The 25,066-nt window shown below is 38.9% G+C and overlaps 1 long non-coding RNA gene across 1 annotated transcript; it reads right to left on the reverse strand.

Moving 5' to 3' along the window:
- Positions 1 to 4,166: 4,166 nt before the first annotated feature.
- Positions 4,167 to 24,018, reverse strand: LOC122444163. Its single transcript, XR_006270186.1, has 4 exons — positions 24,008 to 24,018; positions 23,731 to 23,737; positions 16,105 to 16,111; positions 4,167 to 4,306 (listed from the first exon to the last, which is right to left on the reverse strand). It is a non-coding gene; the product is annotated as an uncharacterized LOC122444163 (long non-coding RNA).
- Between the last annotated feature and the right edge of the window lie 1,048 nt (positions 24,019 to 25,066).

Raw genomic sequence — 25,066 nt, forward strand, 5'->3', positions numbered from 1 at the left:
ATGTCAGCTACCATGTCACTTACCATGTCAGCTACCATGTCAGTTACCACGTCAGCTACCATGTCAGCTACCATGTCAGCTACCATGTCAGTTACCATGTCAGCTACCATGTCACTTACCATGTCAGCTACCATGTCAGTTACCACGTCAGCTACCACGTCAGCTACCATGTCAGCTACCATGTCAGTTACCATGTCAGCCGCCATGTCAGCTACCATGTCAGCTACCATGTCAGTTACATGTGAGCTACCATGTCAGTTACCATGTGAGCTACCACGTCAGTTACCATGTCAGCCACCATGTCAGTTACCATGTAGTTACCATGTCAGCCGCCATGTCAGTTACCATGTCAGTTACCATGTCAGCTACCATGTCAGCCACCATGTCAGCCGCCATGTCAGCTACCATGTCAGCTACCACGTCAGTTACCGCGTCAGCTACCATGTCAGCCGCCATGTCAGTTACCATGTCAGTTACATGTCAGTTACCATGTCAGCTAACACGTCAGTTACCATGTCAGCTACCATGTCAGCTACCACGTCAGCTACCACGTCAGCTACCATGTCAGTTACCATGTCAGCTACCATGTCAGCCACCATGTCAGCCGCCATGTCAGCTACCATGTCAGCTACCATGTCAGTTACATGTCAGTTACCATGTCAGCTACCATGTCAGTTACCATGTCAGCTACCATGTCAGCCGCCATGTCAGTTACCATGTCAGTTACATGTCAGTTACCATGTCAGCTACCATGTCAGTTACCAGGTCAGCTACCATGTCAGCTACCACGTCAGTTACCACGTCAGCTACCATGTCAGTTACCATTTCAGCTACCATGTCAGTTATCATGTCAGCTACCATGTCAGTTACCATGTCAGCTACCATGTCAGTTACCATGTCAGCTACCATGTCAGCCGCCATGTCAGTTACCATGTCAGTTACATGTCAGTTGCCATGTCAGCTAACATGTCAGTTACCATGTCAGTTACCATGTCAGCTACCATGTCAGCTACCACGTCAGTTACCACGTCAGCTACCATGTCAGTTACCACGTCAGTTATCAGTCAGCTACCATGTCAGTTATCATGTCAGCTACCATGTCAGTTACCATGTCAGCTACCACGTCAGTTACCATGTCAGTTACCATGTCAGCCGCCATGTCAGCCGCCATGTCAGTTACCATGTCAGTTACCATGTCAGTTACATGTCAGTTACCATGTCAGCTAACATGTCAGTTACCATGTCACCTACCATGTCAGCTACCATGTCAGTTACCATGTCAGCTACCACGTCAGTTACCATGTCAGCCACCATGTCAGCCGCCATGTCAGCCGCCATGTCAGTTACCATGTCAGCTACCATGTCAGCTACCATGTCAGTTACCATGTCAGCTACCACGTCAGTTACCATGTCAGCTAACATGTCAGTTACCACGTCAGCTACCATGTCAGCCGCCATGTCAGTTACCACGTCAGCTACCACGTCAGTTATCAGTCAGCTACCACGTCTCTACACGTTTTTCACTCTTCCGAAATAATTCACTGTTACCTCCCTCCATTCTTTACATCTTAGTATATATAGTTTAGTCTTAGCCACTCTCATTTTAGTGGTATTTGAAGTGATCTTAGAGATGACTGCATATATATTCCACCACAATGGCAAAAATCCCAGGAATTTTTTACACACTTTTTTTCCTCTTGAAACCATCATAATACTTGGAACATAATAGGTAATCAATAAAATATTGGTAAAGCCAATTGAATCTTGAATAGGACATGGTTGGGAAAATGACATATAGCCATTGTATATAAATATTATAATTCAGCAAAATTACCACAGTATAACTAGTTAAAAACATTTTTGTTGAATTATATAAATTAATTGCCAATATAGCAAAAAATATAGGGTAAGAATGACAGTGGAAATGAAAATATTTAGTCAGTATAATCTAAAACTGTGTGTCAGTGATGGCAAAATATTCACGGACAATTCATGTTGCCTTACTTTTATGTAAGCTTATTGCTTTAAAGCCCCAGTCTAATCATTGAATATATTTTAATATCCTTCTTATATCCCAGTTGAGATATTGTGATTCAGTTCTAAATAAGAGGGCATACAGTGAATAAATGACAGTATAACCATTCTTGGCCCATAAAACATTCATTGCTCCTTCTGAGTAAATAAAAAATTCCAGGTAAGTCACATGTTGAAAATTGTGGAGCCTTTGTCAGACTTGGTCCCTGGATGAGAGTATAAATGAAATATTCATCCCCGACTTTCAGTCAAGTAGATGTAATAGAAATACAAAATAGCTTATGTTATTATATAACATTAGGACTTGAGCGTTTGTTACTAACATTACTCTAATAATAAAAATAATGAGCAAATATAATATCATTAGTACTTTATTAGTTGGAAGTAAATAAAAAGTTGTTTTGAAAATGTGTTAAGTTTATACATAACGTACCAATTAATATACTACTAATAGCATTGACAGCCTGCTTTCCTTAGTAATTACTTCTTTCAAGACATTCTTGAAGGCAAAACATTTTTATTAAATATTTTAAAATATTTATTTCTGTTTATTATCCTCTGCATGTATATGTTGTTTTAAATAATATACCTTTCCCTAGCTTTAAAAGACAAGGACCCTACTCAGGGTCTTTCCATGAGGTCAAGTCACAAGCTATTGACCCAAATTCCAGATAAACATTTTGATAAAATGATAAAGTTTAATTAACTAAAGTTGAAAAACATTAAAAACTGACCTAGGAATCTGGAGTGTTCAGCTTCTGTGGACAGTTGGAAGATCTGACTAGTGCACTGCATTCATGCATGGGCACCTGGGCTGGAGCTGACTGACCAGAAACTCTGGTGGAGTTTCTGCTTTTGATTCCCTTTAGGTACAGCCACTCTCTCAATGTACGCATGCATCCTTATACCTGGCCTCGCCTGTGTTACCTGTCTGCTCCCAGAAGTAATTTGGACTGCAACCGGTTTGGCAACGCTGTCAAAAATTTAGCATATAAATATATTAAAGTTGCCTTGTGGCACTTGAACTTTGTAATTTTTACACAGATTTATTATTGTCATGTAGAGTCTTGGATTGTGATTATCTTAGCTGTGTGTCAGAGAGGTAGATTGCTATTATCATCTGTTAGATATTACTTTATGTTACAAAATCTGTTAGCTACATTTAGTCTTGTCTACTTACTTGCTGGGGGCAAACATGAAGCACTGCTTGTGTTTGATCATGAAATAAAAAGCAAATTTAACAAATATACACAATTATCCATATGAGCCTACACGAGTTTAAAAGGAAAAGTATGTATGTTATGGATTAGATTTCTAAAGGTATTTGGAAGAAGTTGTCATCAACTCACACACTGTTGACCCAAATTTGTAAATATTCCTAATAACAATTTCAGATGTAAACTTGGGTAAATCAGTACCCATTTAACTATATTCAGTGTTTGAAATAGAAATGACATTTATTTATTTTTAGTGGTTCAGGATCTGGGGAATTCTCCACTGTATTTGTTAAAATGTGTTCAGCTTCAAGTAATATGAAACCTGAGTTCAAAGGACTAAGCAAATAAGGGTTTATTTTTCTTACATTGCAAGAAGTCTATACCGTGCTTTTTCTGGCATTGAGTCAGTGGTTCAATATTATCAGCGTTTGCATCTCTGTAATTTTTCTATTCTTGTGACAGTCAAAAATGATTGCTACAACTGCAGGCTCTACGCCTACATTCAAAGCTAGGCAGGGACCTCAGTTGAAACCATCACTATTATCAGGAAAAGCAGAAACATCCCCAGAAATCCATCAGCATAATTCAATATATATCTCATCGGCTGAAAAGATTTCAGATGACAAGTTCTGATTCAAAAAGAAGCTTGGACTGAAAATACTTAGAGGAAATGACCAACTAAAAGGAGACAGGAATGAGTGCTCTGTTAGCCAATCAGTTTTATATGTCCATAAACCAAATGCAGAAAGTGAAGAGGAACTAAAGAGCCTCTTGATGAGGGTGCGAGAGTGCATTAAAAAACTTGACTTGAAACTCAGCATTAAAAATGCTAAGATCATGGCATCTGGTCCCATAACTTCTTGGCAAATAAAAGGGGAAAAAGAAGAAACAGTGACAGATTTTCTTTTCTTGGGCTCCAAAATCACTGTGGACAGCAACTGCAGCTGCAAATTAAAAGACACTTGCTCCTTGGAAGGAAAGCTGTGACAAACCTAGACAGTACATTAAAATACAGATACATCATTTTGTCAGCAAAGGTTCACATAATCAAAGCTCTGGTTTTTCCGCTTAGTCATGTACAGATGCAAAATTTGGACCAAAAAGAAGGATGAGCACCAAAGAATTGATGTTTTTGAATTGTGGTGCTGGAGAAGATTCTTGAGGGTCCCTTGGACTACAAGGAAATCAAACCAGTCAATCCTAAAGGAAACAACCTTGAATATTCATTGCAGGGACTGATGCTGAAGCTGAAGCTCCATTACTTTGTCCACCTGATGTGAAGAACTGACTCATTTGAAAAGATCCTGATGCTGGGAAAGGTTGAGGGCAGGAGGAGAAGGGGACGACAGAGGATGAGATGGTTGGATGGCATCACTGACTCAATGGACATGAATTTGAGCAAACTCAGGGAGATGGTGAAGGACAGAGGAGCCTGTCATGTTGTAGTCCATTGGGTTGCAAAGAGTCAAACATGACTTAGTTATGTGGGTGACATGAGAAATAAATCATGTGGGTTAATTATAGGGAAAAACATACTGTTTCTTGCAGCTGAGAATGCCATCCCAGTCACTCTTGCTAAGCAGGTAATCCCTTTGCAGGATTTTCACTAGATATTTGCTAAAAAACAGAGATGATGCAGCAGTCACATTGTAATTCTAGGACCAGAGTGTCAAAAATGAAAACAAATTTCTAGAGACAGTGGGGTGATGGAAGCAATGCAAGTTTGGTAGCTCGTAACTGGCACCATCAGCACCAGACCAGTTGGCAGCGTGGTTCTCCTGTGACCCTGGCTATTACCTAACTCACCCCATCCCTGCCTATTTCCCTTATCTGATTCTGTAGCCTTCCTGAATATTCTTTTAATGTCCAGTGTTCTTTAATTAAGGCCTTCATCTGTTTAATGCATCCAAGAAGGTAACCACAGGGCTTGGCAGCAGGAATTATTGTAAATCAAAGATATTCAGAAAATTAAGGAGAATCCAGGGTATGTTATTTAGAGTCAGTTGAGACTAAGTTCAGTTCATTTCAGTTGTTTAGTCGTGTCCGACTCTTTGTGACTCCATGGACTGCAGCACACCAGGCCTCCCTGTCCATCACCAACTCCCAGAGTTTACCCAAACTCACGTCCATTGAGTCAGTGATGCCATCCAACCATCTCATCCTCTGTTGTCCCCTTCTCCTCCTGCCTACAGTCTTTCCCAGCATCAGGGTCTTTTTAAATGAGTCAGATCTTTGCATCAGGTGGACAAATTATTGGATTTCAGCTTCAGCATCAGTCCTTCCAATGAACATTCAGGACTGATTTCCTTTAGGATGGACTGGTTTTATCCCCTTGCAGTCCAAGGGACTCTCAAGAGTCTTCTCTAACACCTCAGTTTAAAACCATCAATTCTTTGGTGCTCAGCTTTCTTTATAGTCCAACTCTCACATCCATACATGACTACTGGAAAAACCATAGCTTTGACTAGCTGGACCTTTGTTGGCAAAATAATGTCTCTGCTATTTAATATGCTGTCTCGATTGGTCATAACCTTTCTTCCATGGAGCAAGGGTCTTTTAATTTCATGGCTGCAGTCACCATCTGCAGTGATTTTGGAGCCCAAGAAAATAAAGTTTGCCGGTGTTTCCATTGTTTCTCCATCTATTGTCCATAAAGTGATGGGACTGAATGCCATGATCTTAGTTTTCTGAATGTTGTATTTTAAGCCAACTTTTTCACTCTCCTCTTTCACTTCCATCAAGAGGCTCTTTAGTTCTTTGCCTTCTGCCATAGGGTGTCATCTTCATATCTGAGGTTATTCATATTTAATTGAGACTAAAGGCAATGACAAAATGAATTCTAGTGAGCAATAATGGATGGGTATCTGGTAGGCCTTGATACGCAATAGGGAATGACAAATCGATTTTTATTATCAGTGCTCCCTTGAAAGAAGCACCCACTGAAAAGAATGTTTAGAGAGCCAAACATCAGAAATGAAATTCAAGACTGCAGAGGAGAATGATTTACTCTAGCAGGATTGGAAATATTAGCAAAATAATTAGATAAGTTTAAATCCCCTTGTTGTTCTTGTTGATGTTGTTATGGCGGTTCATATTCAGACAGCAAAGCAGAAGTTGCCTCTGCTTTCTCTGAAAGATTCCCTTATCTCTTAGAGCCACTGGACTAAGAGCCAAATCCAAGACACAGAGTTGACTTCTGTGGGTTGCCAAATTATGATGATAATTGAATTCACAGCCTCTCAAAGGACATTTAGGGATATGGAAAAAATGAAACTATAAGCTTCATAAAATTGGCTTATATGTGGAATCAGAGGATTGTGAATACCAAAACTCAGTCCACTCTCACACTTCTTTGGCAGCAGAAGTGACACTCTTGCCAGTTCCCTGAAGCAGGTCCCAGCCTGGCTTGAAAATATTTAAAGTTTTGAGATATGGATATTTTTGATTCGTGGTTTCAATAAAATGGTCAGGGGCTTAGAAGAAACCTGACTGGATGGTTCATAATATGAGAGTTAGAAAAGAATTATGTGGGTGGAGCTCTTAGAATTGACTGCAAGTGTAGGAAAATCTGTGTTCTATGGAAATTTTCACAAAAATGGCCCCACTTCAAAGGAGGTTCTTGGTAAACAGAGTCACAAAATGTCTTTTGTAGCAATATCAGCTAGTATTTTTTCCAGCGACCCTGGAAAATACTTAATGAGATCATGAACAAATAAGTTAATTAAAGTCGCTTTAAGAATGTATAGAACATGTGGGCTCAGCTACATTGATCTCACTTATCCAATGGTACAGTTAACTGATATACTTCCTAGGACCAATGCCAGAGCTGAGACTCAATATGACAACGTATGCCAGGAGACCAGACAATCACCTTTTGGCATTTGGCCTTTTGCCACCATGGTGGAGGCAATAACTTACCCTTACTAAGAGTTATGTTCTCAGTTTGGTTTTGCTTTTTCTACCTTCCTGATTAACTGCTTGTTTATTTGGCTGCACTGGGGCTTGTCGCAGCACACAAGGTCTTCATTGCCCCACAGGGATTCTCCAGCCATGGCACGAGGGTTTAGTTGTCTTACTTCCCTGCCCAGAGATTGAACTGGTTGGGGAACTGGTCAGTGTCCACTGTGTTATAAAGTAGATTCTTAACTACTGGACCACCAGGGAAGTCTCTACATATTCTAAAATGATAATAAGAATAAACACTTTTATTAGTTTCTTGGATCTTCCATAACAAGGTATTAATACCATTGACTTGGAAGCCTAAACAACAGAATTTGATTTTCACATCATTCTACAGACTAAAAAGTTCAAGACCATTGACCAGCAAGATTCAGTTTCTATTGAGAGCTATTGATCTTTCTAACTTGCAGATTGTCACCTTCTTGCTAGATCTTTACATGACTTAGAAAGAGAGAGAGAGTTCTTGTCTCCGTATTTTCATAAAGACACGAATCCTGTAAGATTAAGGTCACACCTTTATTAGTGCATTTAACCTTAACCTAAAGACCTTGTCTCTAAATATAGCCACTTTTGTGGTTAAGGCCTCAGCATCATTTTGAGGGGACACCATTTAGTTATAGCACCACTCAACTTTGTTGTTAACCTAGGAATTCCCTTTTCCATTTAGCAAAGAAGCATACAAACACATAAATAAAGGAATGAATAAATAAAGGTAATGTATTGATGCACATTATTATTGTGGGTCACTTATTCATAACTCAGAAGCACCTGACCATACAGAATGCTTAATGTCTGTGTTATGGTACAATTGTCAGATGTCACCTCAAGATGACAATTGTCAGATGTCACCTTGAGATGTCCGACTGTGGTACAATTGTCAGATATTACCTCGAGATGGCTTCCTGGGCGGCACTAGTGGTAAATAAGCCACCTGCCATTGCAGGAGATATAAGAGACATGGGTTTCAATCCCTGGGTTGGGAAGATCCCCTGGAGGAGGGCATGACAACCCACTCCAGTATTCTTGCCTGGAGAACCCCATGGAGAGAGGAGCCTGGTGTGCTAAAGTTCATGGGGTCTCAGATTCAGACCCAACTGAAGAGATTTAGCACACATGCACCTCAAGATAAAAATATTATGCTTTGAACCACAACTGATTTATGGTATGGTTTCTCCTGCATCCAGTATTCATAAATCCAAGAATCGAGTGATAGAAGTGGGGGTGTAACTTCTTTATTACAAAACAATCTACTCAAAATATCTGCTTCCTTTCCCCATGATGCTGGACTTTCAGTTCAGAAGTTTCATTACACAAGGAGAAAACCATCCCAGTGGACATAGCAGCTCCTAGTTCTAGGAAATTGGAAGCTAAATTACCACTGGCCAATTTGGGACTTCATGACAGCAGCTGAACTGAACAAAAAGGGTTTAACAGTGTCGTCTGGTATGATTGATCCCAACCATCAGAGTGAGATAGGATTGCTTCCATATAGTGGGGACAGGAGGAACATAGCTACAACCCAGGGTTCCAGAACTATCTCGTTCAGTGCTAAAAGTCAGTGAAATTCTATAGCAACTCTCCACATATGGGGCCAACAAAAAGTCTAAAACAAAGATTCGAATCAACTCACTCAACAAAGAGTAGCAACAGGCTGAGATCCTGATTGAAAATAAATGAAAATTAAAACAGGCTGGCTAGTTGAGGAAGAAAGTTGTAAATTCTAAATACAGGCTTATGAAAAGCTCTGGAATGAGGGCTGTATATAACCCATATCTTCCTCTGTAGAGTGTGTGTGTGTGTGTGTGTGTGTGTGTGTTGGATGGTTTGATTTAAATCTGCCTGAAATCAAAATCACAATTGTAAACTAGAAGCCTAGTCATTCTAGACTCTGTCCAATCCTAGGACTTAGCACTGCATTCCAAACGATGCTAAGTTTCACAGAAAAACTGATGCTGTTGAAAAGCTGCCAACGGAGCATATACCCCAAGTTGTTTGAAGTGGGTCAAAATGTTTGCACTGAATCTTCAGTATTTTCTTACCTGATTCCAGCAGATGACAACAGCATAAACATAGGAGTTGAGTAGAGATTCAGAGAAACTTACTAGATTGCTCATGAACAAACCATTTCTCTAGGAAAATGAACCTAAGTTGTTAGTTTCAGGAGTATTTGGCTCTAACCAGTTGGAATAACTGTTTTTAGATAATTATAACAGTAAAGGGGCTTCCTTGGCATCTCAGTTGGTAAAGAAACCACCTGTACTGCAGGGGACCCAAGCTCAATCCCTGTGATGGGACGATCCCCTGGAGAAGGGAATGGCAACACACTCCGGTATTCTTGCCTGGAGAATGCCAAGGGCAGAGGAGCCTGGTGGGCTACAGCCCATGGGGTCCCAAAGAATCAGGCGCAACTGAGCAACTAAAACTTACTTACTTAGAAGCCTCTTACACATGTGGGAAACCTTAAGCAGCTTTCAAGTTTCTGATTCATGGATTAATTTGTTGGTTCTCCCAAGAAGAAGGCACCTATTCACATGATTTTATTTGTCATATTGATGATGAAGATCAGGCAGATTGCAATCATGATCACAAAGTTTATACACAGAGCAACTTGAACTGGAATATGTGGTTCAAAGCCTATATCATTGATGGAATTCTAGACATACTGAAAAACACTATAATCGACCCTTATAAACAAAATCAGGCAACTCTGATAGCTTTGTGTCGCAAGTCTTCCAAAGGTACCCTTAAAGTGAAGCATTAGAATATTCATAATTTATGGAACAGCAATGAAAAAGCAAAACTGATGGCAACTTGTTATGTACCTCTTCTCTTTCTAGATTGGACGCTGAATCCCTTAGTGGGATTATACTTTAAAAGAGAACTTTATTTTACACTGGAGTGCGGCTGATTAGCAATGCTGTGACAGTTTCAGGTGGACAGCCAGGGGCATCAGTCACATACGTACATGTATCCATCCTCCCCTAAGCCCCCTCCCCTCCAGGCTGCCACCCAACACTGAGCAAAGTCCCATGTGCCATAAGGCAGGTCCTCGTTGGTTATCTATTCTAAATATGGCAGTGTGCACATGTCCATCCCAAGGAGAATTATACTTTGGGCATTAAATTATGAAGCTGTGGTACATATACACCATGGAACTCAGCCGTTAAAAAGAATTCATTTGAATCAGTCCTAATGAGATGGATGAAACTGGAGCCCCTTATACAGAGTGAAGTAAGCCAGAAAGATAAAGAACATTACAGCATACTAACACATATATATGGAATTTAGAAAGATGGTAACGATAATCCTATATGCAAAACGGAAAAAGAGACACAGAAATACAGAACAGACTTTTGAACTCTGTGGGAGAAGGTGAGGGTGGGATGTTTCAAAAGAACAGCATGCAGCATGTATACTATCTATGGTGAAACAGATCACCAGCCCAGGTGGGATGCATGAGACAAGTGCTCGGGCCTGGTACACTGGGAAGACCCAGAGGAATCGGGTGGAGAGGGAGGTGGGAGGGGGGATCGGGATGGGGAATACGTGTAAATCTATGGCTGATTCATATCAATGTATGACAAAACCCACTGAAATGTTGTGAAGTAATTAGCCTCCAACTAATAAAAAAAAATTAAAAAAAAAAAAAAAGAAACAGCATGTATACTATTTATGGTGAAACAGATCACCAACCCAGGTGGGATGCATGAGACAATGCTCGGGCCTGGTGCACTGGGAAGACCCAGAGGAATCGGGTGGAGAGGGAGGTGGGAGGGGGGATCGGGATGGGGAATACGTGTAAATCTATGGCTGATTCATATCAATGTATGACAAAAAAATAAAAATAAAAAAAAAATAAAAAACATGTAAAAATCAAAAAAAAAAAAAAAAGATATTGCTTTAACTTCACTCCTCCATAATGACACCACTAATCTTTTTCTCTAATTAAAAATAAATCATTCCATCATGTTTTGAAAGTTATATTTAAAAAACAAGCTAGCAACTCATATATTTGAGGAAATCTCTCTAGAGTTGTCCCTTTTAGAGTCACTTCATGGACCAATTGCAATATTTCTCCAGAAAAACATTTAATGGTTATTAGGTACCCACTCTAGTTTAAATTCGAGGATGCAAAAAGCTATTGCTGATATCCTTTTTTTTTTTTTCTGTATGAAAATTCTGGAAACAGAAGAAACCCTATCCTTACCTCCAAATTCTAGAGCAGACATTATACTGAACTCTGAGATCAGATAAGTATTAATAAAATAGTAAGATGAAAAGGAACAAATATTTGCACTGTAAATCCTTTAATTCTCAAAGTGAACAAGCTAAAAACATATTAATAAAGAACAAGAAAGATAAAAATTCATAAGCAGTAATGCTTCATCTTTCTTTGTGGGAATAGTTCCTTTTCCCTTTCAACTGACTCAAATATAAAATGCTTTTCTTTAACTGTGCATCCATATTGATTTTGCTTTATGATCCATGCATCTTCTCTGTGACTTCATTCCCCTCACTAAGACCATAGATAAGTTAAAACCCATCCATTCTCTAAAGTAGTTTCAATTTTCATGATGAATCAGCACAGCTTTTGACCAGAATACCAACAGTAATTCTCTTCTTTGTCTCTTTGGACAAGTAATTGTATTAGTGTTATAAAAAAACAACTCTTGCTAATCCACATTGTTCTTTTCAAAACCAGAGGTTTAAGATTTTATGTTAGATGTTGACTGACCATGCATCTCAAATGCCCTTTTATTACATTGAATAAGTTCATGCGGTGGTACTCATAAATGAACTCCACACCTTGGAAAACAATCCAGCTGAAAAGATAGCATAGAGGCCTGGGTGAGACCTGCATTAACTAGGCATTCTGAGGCTGCCGAACGTTTACATTTTTAGCACATCTAATTAACCTTGTAGGTATTACATTCCACTCAATTCAGGGAAACTCATACACATGCATGAAAAAATCATTGCCACTGTGGAATGGTGAGTGTTTCACACTTATACCCCTAGAGGCTGTTTTCTTTTTTTCAGAATTAAATATGCATCAAGCTGCATATTCGAATCCATCTGAAACTTTTCCAATACTTCCTTTTCCTTCATGCTTTTTCACTTTTAACTCCTAGTGAGAATATAGGAAATGGAGACTGTGAAGAATCACAGAAGAAAAATTCTGACCATAGTTTCAACCACAAACATAAAGAAATCATAGTTTTTACATTTCATGGGACTTGGTTTTAATCAAATTCAGTACTTGTAGACACATTCCTCCATTTCTAGCCCAGGAAGCAATACCCAGTGTTCACTTAATGAGTAAAATTTTCAAAGTAAAATATGCATTCAATATATTACCTTAAAACATAGAGTACAAATAATATTGTATGCTTCTAGGAAAACCTTTTTCATAATCTGGTACTTCCCTAAAGTGACTCTCAAAAATGTAAATGATCATTTGGAAAATTCCTCTCCTACGTGCTGAAAACCTTTTCAAGTCAACCTGGGGTTCAAAATTAGACTTAATAAATGACGGTCTTGTTTTCTTATGAATTTCAGTCCAAAGAAACAATGTTGTCTAAAACTATACATAAAACTGATTATAGCATGCTAATAATTAAAAATAAATACATTTCAAATAAAAACTACTTAATTTCCTTAAGCAAAAACAATAGTTCAATCACTCTGGTGATTTCAACACTTTAAAAAAACCAGCTAAGACCAAGTGCATGACTAATTCAATTGGCTATGCAAAAATATTATATTTCAGATGGTCACAACTTAGTCACAAACTACACCAATAGGGATAAATAGCCTCTGTATACACCAACTAAATAGAATATAAAGCAATTTTCCATGAATAAAATGCAAAATCTGCACATAAAATCAAGCAGGGAGTAATAAACTGATCGGAGCTTTGGTGTTGCTCTTTTATGTTTGCTTTTGTTCTGGTGGTTTGTCTTTATTTAACTCTCGGTAGGGAATTTCAACCTCTCTGGTTACCCACATTTTAGTCTAGAAGCTAATATCATTTTTTTTTTTCTCCAGTTGCCTTTAAAGATATCAAGATTAAACAGATGATGTTAATATTTCCCAGAAACAATGAATAACACAAATACTTTTCAACAAATACATTAAAATAGAGGGAACAAAAGAGAGAAGAGGCTATATAAAACTGAAAGCAGGCAAGACATTTTTCTCCCAATCATAATGTGAAAAAGTACTCTCTCCAGATTTTAGAGAAAAAAATTTCTAAGAGGTAGACTATGTCTGTTTCCTTTCTTTGGCAGCAGTTTTCTTTTTCTCCTTCCTTCACTGTTTTTCTAAGATAGATCCAGTGAGCACTCCAGAGAAGTAACCCTTACATTCTGCAGATACCATATTATACACACAGCAATTTGCATGACATTTTTTTTTGTGATTGCAATTTACTTTTTAAAAATGCAAATTGTATAATTACTGCCAAAAAATGTTCTTCATGTGTAACAGCAAAATATTCACAAAAGTGCTATAAATTTTGCAGAATATTGGGCTTACAGATTAAAAAAAAAAGTATATTCTGTTATACAAATCCTTTATATGGAAGAAAACTATATTGGGTTGAAGAGCCTTGGAGTTAGGAATTTCTAGGTTGTAATTACTGCCCAGAGTAACACCCCCACTCATCAAAAACTGTTGTAGAGGGTAAAAAAATGTTCCCTCTCTGATAGATTGCCAATTATATCAATTAGATCAAAAGTAATGTCAGAAAATCTAAAATAAAGCATTCAAATCTGCTTGAAATACAGTCAATAAAGCATCAGAAAAATCACATCTATGCTCATAATCAATTTTAAAAATCATGAAAATATAGCCTTTGGTAAATACATACATACACAAACTGCATACACTATATACCCTTTTTCTTGACAAATTTATATGATTAGATAGAAGTAGAAAAATGAATTCTTCCAAAGCAGTGTTGTCATAAGCATTAAAGTCAGCAAAGTAAAAGCTAAACGTCCCTGAATACCTGCTGTGTGCCAGTCTCTGTGTTTAGCATGTGATGAAGATCAGACCATTTATAATCCTCAGTTGGAAGGCGTGAATAGCATCTCTACAGAGAAGAGGAGCTTCTCAGCTCCTAGCTGAGCTATTTCAAATCCTAAAAGATGATGCTATTAAGATGCTGCACTCAATATACCAGCAAATTAGGAAAAGCAGTGGCCACAGGACCAGAAAAGGTCAGTTTTCATCCCTGTCCCAAAGAAAGTGAAAAGTGAAAGTCACTCAATCGTGTCTGACTCTTTCCAACCTGGGTTCAATCTCTAGTTTGGGAAGGCAGCTGTGTAGTCCACAGGGTTGCAAAACATCAGTTGAGCTGACATTCATACGTGACAGCAGATACTAGAGAATGGGGAGCAGTAGCCGCCTTGCATGGATCATGCGCTCTCTTATTTGCCATCATCTTCAACATTTCCTATCAACTTCCATCACCAAAACCTTATCAGTTATCATTTACCATCACTGCAGACTGAATGAATGCTTGTGTTCCTTTGAAATCCATATGTTTCAATCTCAGCCCCCCAAAGTAATAGGAATTGAAGGTAGGATCTTTGAGAGGTGATTAGGAGATCCCATAAAGTGACCAATAGCTTTAACAGATTAAGAGACCAGAGGGCTCCCCCATGGCTCAGCGGTAAAGAATCCGCCTGCAATGCAGGAGCCGCAGGAGATGCAGGTTCGATCCCTGGGTTGGGAAGATCCCCTGGAGGAGGACATGGCAACCCACTCCAGCATTCTTGCCTGGAGAATCCCACGTACAGAGGAGCCTGGCGGGCTACAGTGTACAGGGTCACAAAGAGTTGGACGCAACTGAAACGACTTAACATTCATGCCCAAGAGACCAAAGCTGTCTCTCTGCCACTTGAGGGTACAGCAAGGAGGCCATCCACAAGCCAGGAAGAAGGCTTTGACGAGGACTCATCCATGCTGGCTCTTAATTTTGGACTTCTGGCTTCCAGAACTGGAAACCACCAAGTTTATGGTATTTATTTCCTATAGTAACCCAAGCTAACTAAGATAGTGTTCACCTCTCAGTCGTGTTCCACTCTGCTATGCCATGGCATGTAGCCCACCAGGTTCCTCTGTCCATGGAATTCTCCAGTCAAAAAGTACTAGAGTTGGTAGCCATTCCCTTCTCCAGGGGCTCTTCCTGACCCAGGGATTGAACCCAGGTCTCCTGCATTGTGGACAGATTCTTTACGGCCTGAACCACCAAGGAAACCCATCTAAGATAACCATCCTGCTTTTCTTTTACCTTTTATTCACTGGGCCTGAATTCCTATGAGTTTTGCATTTGGGACCCCATATTTTGAAGGAGGCTTTGGCTTAAGTGTCTGAGAAGGGATTGTGTTTGATGTGCAAAGTGATAGATATCTCATTAAAAATGACTACAAGAAATATTTTTTACACTCACAAGCAGTCTTAGGCTTGAAGAAGATTAAAGTGTGAAGGAGAGTTTGGTGAGATATAGAAGTTAGAATGTGACTTGAAGTCAGAGGGTAAAGGGTCTGGAAGGCCAATTTTATGTAATAGACATGGGGAAGCAATCAAAGCAATTTAAAGAGGTGAGGGAAAGGACCACAACTATGGTATGGGAAAATCAATCTAGAAGTTGTGTAACAGTGAATTAGGTGGGGACAGAGGCAGAGATGGAAAGCATCTTTGTGAAGCAGCCATTTTTTTACTTTGTTATCAGTCTTTGCCCAAAGACCAATCTGATTGTTCTTATGGCCGTTGGGCCATTGTCTTTGTCCTATTTAAATATGTCGCAGAATTTGAAGCTCTACATTTATTTATCACTGTGGTTGAAGGATAGAACTCCAAGTTTTCATTTGTTTAAGGGAAACACAGTCAAGCTGGTATTCAAGTTCATATCCAAGTTCCCTAGGCAGTTTGGTTGCCAAGACTGTTCTGGAAATCTTGCAAGCTCTGTTCTATGGCATTTAGCACTGCTGCTTTCAATCTTGGCTGGAAACCATAAAAATAATATTTCATTCATTATGCTATAGACGAGGCCCTTAGAGCTTCATACTTGAAAGAGGGGATATTATGCAGATAGCATCACTCCTATGCACAGCAGACACCAGATTGACACAGTTAAATTATGACTTAGGGAATATTTTAAAATGGTAGAATTACTTTATCACCAAAGAACTATGGAGGTCTTAGTTACATCTTCTAAGTGACTGACTGAGAAGTAAATTATCCAAACTAGTAAGAGTGGGAAGACACTTCAGCTCATTCCCAAACAAACTTTGTACTTACTCTGAATAATAAACTGAGTTGGTATCTTTCACTAGAAACTCCCAAATCACAACAAACCAAGGGAATATTACTCTACTGATTACATTTCAGAAAACAGAGTTAGAACTGGAAAACTCAAAAGCAGCACTGGTGAATGCTCCCCAATGTCAAATGCATTCAAAATGCCCAACTGCTTCAATAGAAATGAAGAAGCAAATAAACAATAATACTTTACTTACACATTGCACATTGGCAGAGACATCGTATTACCCTTCTACTTCACACATATATATCTTGATTCCACTGAGAGAAATTTAGTAGTTAGTGACAGTGTTACAGCTAAAAGGATGATGTTGTTGTTGTTTAGTGGCTAAGTAGTGTCCGATTCTTTTCCAACCTCATGGACTGTAGCCCATCAGGTTCCTCTGTCCATGGGATTTACCAGGTAAAAATACTGGAGTGGGCTGCCATTTTCTTCTCCAGAAGATCTTCCCAATCCAATGATAGAACCTGCATCTCCTGCATTCCAGGCAGATTCTTTACTTCTGAGCTACCAGGGAAACCCCCCCAAAAAAGTTAGGATATATTTAATACTGGAACTCTATCTATTTATCTGGCCATACCCTGCATTTTATTTTCATCCTATTATCTACTGCTTTCACCAGACTTCTAGACCAAAGGTTCTCTGCTGACAACATAAAGAGAAATGGCATTAATTGTTCTAAAGATGCTTTTCAGCAATTTTTTAAATAATGCTTTATTTGTGAAGAAACAGTTCAGCATATGAACATTAAACTGCATATTTCCAGGAGCTGCTGTACACTATATCTTGCTGATTCTTTCACCTTTCCCACTGAGCCTCTAGTGATGCCTGGCATAGCAATTACTTTCTGGTTACAGCATGGATGGCCTCATCCAACCCTCACAGAAACCCTGAGGGGGGACCTAAGCACAGAGACTTGGCTGACCTGCCCAAGGTCACCCAGCCGGAGTGCGTTAGAACCTGTGTTAGAACCTGAACCTCTCTTCTGCTCCTGCGCTTAATCACTGTGCAATATCGGCTTAGACGGAGAGAGAAGTGAACTCATGGAACCAGAATCTGTGGATTTTTATCCATAACCTTGCCTGTCTCTCCTTGGGATGCCATACCATCTGTCACGTGTCATTTCAGTCCCTAAAGAACGAATAGTCAATGCAACTATTTTATATTCTTGCTGGACAGGAGACCACATCTGCTAGGAAAGGACTCAGAGCAGTTGCCATCAGTTAGGTTTCTGCTCTGTGGATTAAATCTGACCAAAAGCAGAAGATAATGGAATCCTCTCCCCAAATCCTGCACTGTTGTGTTATTTTAAGATACAATTTGTTTTGAAGAAAAAAAAAAAAAAGCCCTAAAAAAGATGCCTGGAGGCCAAAAATATTCTGAAAAGGACTTAATGTCTGCACTGAGACTTTAAACTTATGTGATATAAACAAAATGCAAAATTAGCCGATTGTATTTGCATTCTGGCTCAATGGACATGAGTTTGAGCAAACTTCAGGAGACAGTGGAAGACAGAGGAGCCTGGCATGCTGCAGTCCACGGGGTCGCAAAGAGCTGGACATGACTTAGTGACTGAACAAAAACCACACATTTTCATTCACATAGGAAAAGAAGAAACTCTCTCAGATCTTGGACAGACTGGTCACTCAAAAGGTCTTAGATCCACCAGTGATTTGGCTAATCAGCTTGAGAATTAAACCCTGGCATGCTCAGAAGGGGAGAAATGCTGCTTTTTAGAAACACAGGAAAATCTGGAAAAGGGAAAAGGAGATTGTGAGACACAAATGGTGTCTTGATTCAGCTTTAACAGTCTGTCTTATTCACACAGTCTTCCTCAGAGATTTGATATTTGCCTTCTTACTGAAAGAAATGCACAGTTGTATTAATAAAAGGAAAAGATAGCCTTTAAATATTTTGTAGGGAAAAATACAGCAAGGAGATATAAAGTTAGCTTTAGGAATCTTGCAGATGTTTTAAGTCATTATTATAATGTAAATACCCACTGCTATACAAAAAGCAAGAAAAGGCAGTAAAGTATAGCAAAAAACATGTAGGTGTTGGAATCATGCTGTCTTAGCCAAATTCTAATTTCCCTAAATGTTATTTCTAAAATAAGTGTTCATCTTACAGCGTTTCTATGAAAAGCAATGAAATATCCACAGATCATCATGCTTTGGAAGAGGTAACATAGTTATATTAAGAGCAGGGCCTTGGGAGATGCACTGTGTTCAAATCTGACTTTGTTCTCTCCTCAGCTGTGTAAGTTGAGAGAAGTTATTTCACAATCCTGGACCTATAAAATCATGTTGATGATCGTAGCTGTTGTTTAGTCACTCAGTTGTGTTTATCTCTTTACAGCCCCATGGACTACAGTATTCCAGGATTCCCTGTCCTTCGCCATCTCAGAGCTTACTCAAACTCATGTCCATCGAGTTGGTGATGCCATCCAACTATCACATCCTCTGTTGTCCCCTTCTCCTCCCGACTTCAATCTTCCCCAGCATCATGGTCTTTTCCAATGAGTCAGTTCTTCACATCAGGTGGCCGAAGTATTAGAGTTTCAGCTTCAGCATCAGTCCTTCCAATGAATATTCAGGACTGATCTCCTTTAGGATGGACTGGTTGGATCTCCTTGCAGCCCAAGGGACTCTCAACAGTCTACTCCATCACCACAATCCAAAATCATCAATTCTTCAGTGTTCAGTGTTCTTTATGTCATGTACATCCATACATGACTACTGGAAAAACCATAGCTTTGACTATACCAACCTTTGTAGGCAAAGTAATGTCTCTGCTTATTAATATACTGTCTAGGTTTGTCATATCTTTTCTTCCAAGGAGCAAGGGTCTTTACCTTCATAACTGCAGTCACTCTCTGCAGGGAGTTTGGAACTCAAGGAAATAAAGTCTGTCACTGTTTCAATTGTTTCCCCATCAATTTGCCATGAAGTAAAGCTGATCACAGGGCTCTCCTGATAGCTCAGTCAGTAAAGAATCCACCTGCAATGCAGGAGACCCCAGTTCAATTTCTTGGTCAGGAACATCCACTGGAGAAGGGCTAGGCTACCCTCTCCAGTATTCTTGGGCTTCCTTTGTGGCTCAGCTGGTAAGGAATCTGCCTGCAATGCAGGAGTCCTGTGTTCAATTCCTGGGTTGTGAAGATCCCCTGGAGAAGGGAAAGGCTTCTTTCAGTGGGAGAAGGGAATACCCACTGCAGTATTCTGGCCTGGAGAATTAGCTCATGGATCACAGCCTTGTCTAACTCGATGAAACTATGAGCCACGCCGTGTAGGGTGACCCAAGATGGACAGGTCATGGTGGAGAGTTCTGACAAAATGCAGTTCCCTGGAGAAGTGGCAAACCGCTTTAGTATTCTTAACTCGAGAACCCCATGAATAGTGTTATGATCATAGTATCTTCCACATAAGATTATTATGAGGTTTTAATGAGTAACCAGTTGTAAAGTGATTGGAACAGGGCCCAGATCAGAGTAAATAATATGTAAAAATTGACAAAACAAATAGTGCGTTGGTTATCAACTGTCTGATATTCATTTCCTCTCATTCCAGTTACAGCATTTCATTTTTGCTTTCAATAATGCCATCACCTGTCTTTGAATATAGTCTTCGAAGTAGTCAATCTAAGCGCTTCAACCATCTCTAACTGAGAGTTGGGAATGTGACCCAAGCTAAGCTAATCAGGTACTCCATCCCTGGAATTTGACTCATTAGCAGATACTACACAGATTGTGTTGAAATTTATTCATCCTGATGACTGCACCCTAAAGGTACTCTCCATTAATTTCTCACTTCAGGATTTCCAAGTTTGCCTTTGTGTCTGCCCACTCCAAAATGTGTTTTGTTACTTTATCCATCAATTCTACTAGCCAACCTCTATCTTTTTGATAAATCAGCCCCTATTTGCTTTGTTTGCTTCACTTAGTTTCTATTATTTTTCATCAAATAACCCCCACCTGTGTTTGTGCATACAACAGTGGGCGCACAATAAAATTTTATTCATTATTAGAATTAAAGTAATCATCCTAAGCGCTTCCCAGGCGGCGCCAGTTGTTTAAAAAAAATCTGTCTGCTGAAGCAGGAGACTTATGAGAGGTGAGTTTGGTTCCCGGGTCAGGAAGATCCCCTGGAGGAGGGCACGGCAACCCTCTCCAGTATTCTTGCCTGGAGAATCCCATGGACAGAGGAGCCTGGAGGGCTACAGGCCATGAGGTTGCAAAGAGTCAGACAGGACTGAAGTGACTGAGTATGCACGCATGCAATCATTCTAAATTGTTCCTGTGCTCAGGTCATGAGCTGTGATCATTTAAACTGTTGAAATGATACAGTTCTATGTCACGGCTACTCCCATCTGTGGCAAGCAAAAGGATAAATATGCAATTATAATCTGCAAGGTTGGAAATGTGTATGACTGGAGAAGGATATCTCCTTAGTGACCAGTCCTAGTCATGGAATATAAAAGATGAACCTCGTCCATTAAAACCCAAGGTTGAGAGGTCCTTTGTCAAATGTAATGTTGAAGAAGAAATAGATAACTTGTAGAAGAGTACATATATGCAGTATGATTCAATTTATGTGCCGTTCAAAAGCATTCAAAACTTAACATTTTACTTATATAAAAAGGAGAGAGTGATTTAGGAACCAGGATGTGCACATAGGAGATGACAACATTTTAGGTAATGTTCTGTTTTCTTAAAGTTGATGATAGCCATCTGGTTGATCATAGCTATCTATTCATTTTATAAGTATTGTTTATATTTTATGCTATATTATCTACGCACATTCTTTCAAATAAATAAAACAGTTTTTAAATAAGAGGGAAAAAAAAAGAACAAGATTGGCTCTTCATTTCCTTTCAGTCTCAGAGATGCATAGAATTAAAAAAAAAAACTTTCGGAGATTGAAGGAAGCGAAATCATCAACACTTCACGTGCTCTTGATTCTGCTAATATGTCCCTCACCTTCCTGATAAAAGATAGAAGGGGATTCATCAGAGAACAAAGTGCAGTGTGTCTGTATAATCTGAGAATGACTAATTGGACTTTGAGAAATATACAGCAAAATAAATGCCTAGTTGTTAACGTTTCAAACTCTAATTCAAAGTAAATAACTTCAGACGGAGAAGTTAGGGCTCATGTGCCTAGGGATTTGGAGAGAAAAAAGAAGCCTTTTCTGGACTGGTTAAATCATTATTCAAAAATTATCAGCAAATCTATAGAGACAGCAGGTACACTGGTGGTCACCTAGCGTGCCTTCTATACACGAGGCATGCTAGTTCTGTGAGAAGATGGTGTGGGAAGTGATTGCTAACAGGTACAAGGCTGCTTGGGGAAAATGATGAACATGTTCTAAAATTGTATTATATGATGATTGCACAACTCTGTACATATACTAAAATCACAGAATTCTTCACTTTAATCAGGTAAACTTTAGTATAATATAGTATGAAAATTACTCCTCAATATGCTGTCTAAGAATTGTCTGAATACCCATATTTTGAGCGGTTGGAAATCTGTAGCTAGTCTGAATGAAAGTTAGCTTGGGTGGGTTAGGGACGCCCAGAACAAGATAGAAAACATAAAGATTAGTAAAATGCATACAGAGCAGACTCTTAGGTCATATCAGACAGCTAACGGAAACCAGAGGCTGCATTACAAAGGAGAAGTGGGCCTGGGTTGGAAAGAAATGAGCCCTGGATGAAGCAGGAGCAGGTTCAATTCAGCTTGTCACTGTTGTCGACTGGGTGTCGTGGTCTAGGGAACATTTCTTGATGAGACATAGTGCCCCTGTGTGATCTACCTATCTGGTGCAGGCTAAGAGCTTATTTAAGCCAAACTGGATTGTTAAGAACACGCTCTGTAATGTCTCATTTCCTTATCTCACTTTTAGTTTTTTGCCATTCCCAACATGTTCTCTGAATGTGCCTACACAGACCACACACCTGGCTGTCACGTGTGTGTTTGGCCAGTCAATGGAAACATGAGGTTAGGTGATAAATGCCTTGTTTCCTTTATGCCATGATGTGCACGTGGCTGGCAGCTCTCATTGTGAAGGACAAGGCCCTGTTGATAATTATAGAACATTAATTCATTGCAAACTTAAGGGAACCTAGGATAGAAAAAGAATGAGAATTTTAAAAACTGATATCCAAGAAGAAAACAGTTGAAATTAGAATTTTCAGTTATCCTAGAATTTGTAAATTCTGCGGCTACTCACTAGAATTTTTTTTTTTTTTTCCAAAGCTTAAGGACAATTCAAACACAGCCCACTTCAAAAGCTCTCAGGCATTTTTTTTTTTTTTTCCTGCTATCATGCTTGTGATCAATGGCACTTCACACAACTCACATTTTATGGAACATGTGCATATAAGCTGTTGGGTAAAGGCAATTTCCACCACTTCTCCTTTCAGAGGAAGCATGGAAGAGAATCGACCAACACTGTAGAAATGTTCTAAATATGTTTATAGTGACATATGAATCATTAAGAGAAGTTAATTCCTATCAGTAAAAATTAATTTGAAATGTCCCCCATGATTGACTGTTGTACACACAAATCATACACACACACACACACTTCAGAGAACCTCCAAAATGGTTTCCTCTCACAGATTTATAGATGAGAAGAGAGAAGAGTCAGAGATTTTAGACATTTTGCTCAAGCATTATCAGTCTAAATTAAAGTTGAATGTTTCCAAGATTAAGGGGGCCTCCCACTGCAGTCCCCACCTCCTTTGGACCAGTGAATGTCCAAACTGAATGTGCACAGGAATCTCAAGTCAACTTGGGAAACTTGTCAAAATCCAGAATCTCGCTTTGTGTTATATGGTTCCACCTATATTTGAAAGCACCTCTAAAAATGTCAAAGCATTTAGATAGACTAATAGCTTTTTGGTACCATGACACCTATGAAATCAATATATTGTAAATGCAATTTTATAAGCAAGAATGCAATATGCCTTATGTTATACAGTAAATGATAGATCAAGAATTCACACTGGGGATCTGTAGCCCTAAATCTTATGTCCTTGACCCCTGAGCATTTTCTCCTTGGTAGAAGCACATGTTCTATGAATGATTCCTTCTGAAATCTAAGAGGAGATTGCAACTGTAATTTTTCCAAATATCCTCTTATTTCACTTCTTTTTCATTCTCTGTCAGAGATTTTTCTTGACATGTTTTCTGTTTTTCAGTATGACCCTATGGTAACTTTTACAATCAATCTCCACCGGGGACCCTTTCAAGGTAAAGTCGTATTTTCTCCTCTAGGTTATTTACATCTCTCCATTGCCTTCAAATCTCTTCAGTCCTTTAGTCATGGTACATTAAACACATTATACTCCCATAGTTTACTTATAACTATTAATTTCTCTTTTAATCACACTTACTGTTTCCCTAGAACATATCTGAACTTCTTAGCCTCGTATTTGTATCAGAATTATTTGCAGGAACTCCAGTGCTCACAGGCACAAGTTTCCCACCTCTGACTTTGTACAGCAAACACTTCTTTGCTCTTTTCAAGTTCCTTTAAAAATAATGGATATTAAAGCCCTCCAAACTAAATATATTTATTAATTTGCTTTTTTAAAGTTTTAAGATAAAGAAATAATAAAGGGAAAAGAGAGAGGGAACCCATTTTGAAGAATGACTTACTAGAACTACAAAAATGCAATATTTATTTGGTCTTGCCCAGTGGATAAGCATTAAAGAATTCACATGCAATACAATGGGTTCAATTGTATTGATGGGAGACATGGGCTCAATCCCTGGGCCGGGAAAATCCCCTGGAGAAGGAAATGGCGACTCACTCAGTATTCTTGCCTGGAGAATCCCATGGACAGAGGAACCTGGTGGGTTACAGTCCATGGGGTCGCAAAAGCATGGACATAACTTAGCAAGTAGACAACAACAATAATATTTAGCTGCATATTATTTTATTGGGATCTTGGAAAAAATTAAAAAATATATGTACACTATTCCTAATTTTTCTATGTGCTCTTGAAAATTTTAGCATCTGCATCAATTAAAAAAGACTTTGCTATTATTTGTAGTAAAACAAAATGTTTAGCCATCTTATTAATAATAAAACACAACTTTCTATCATAAAGAATACAGTCTTTTTCTATTACTAGAGTGAAAGACCATTGAGAGAAATAATAGCCATTGAAGAAAGCCCAAGGATGTGTAACAATATTTCTAGATTCAGGAACTGTGTTTTCTTTCTGCTTAAATATTCTGAAATGATATAAAACAGTATCTGACCATCTGGGTCAATCTTGCCTGGCTAACTGATTCAGAACTCAGTCATTTGTTCCTCCATGTATAGTAAGAAGGAAGAACATCTGAAAGAGAGATCCCCAGAGAGATTATCCACTCTGTAGGTGTTCACTAGTTTAACCCACAACGTTACTGTTTTTAAATATTTGCCATGACAAAGCTTGAACTGTACCACTGTATGAGATTAATAGTATCAAGGCAAACAAGTCTCTGATTTTCAGAAAGTGTGTACCA

This window comes from Cervus canadensis, chromosome 6 (genome assembly GCF_019320065.1).
Source record: "Cervus canadensis isolate Bull #8, Minnesota chromosome 6, ASM1932006v1, whole genome shotgun sequence".
Taxonomy (NCBI): Eukaryota; Metazoa; Chordata; class Mammalia; order Artiodactyla; family Cervidae; genus Cervus; species Cervus canadensis.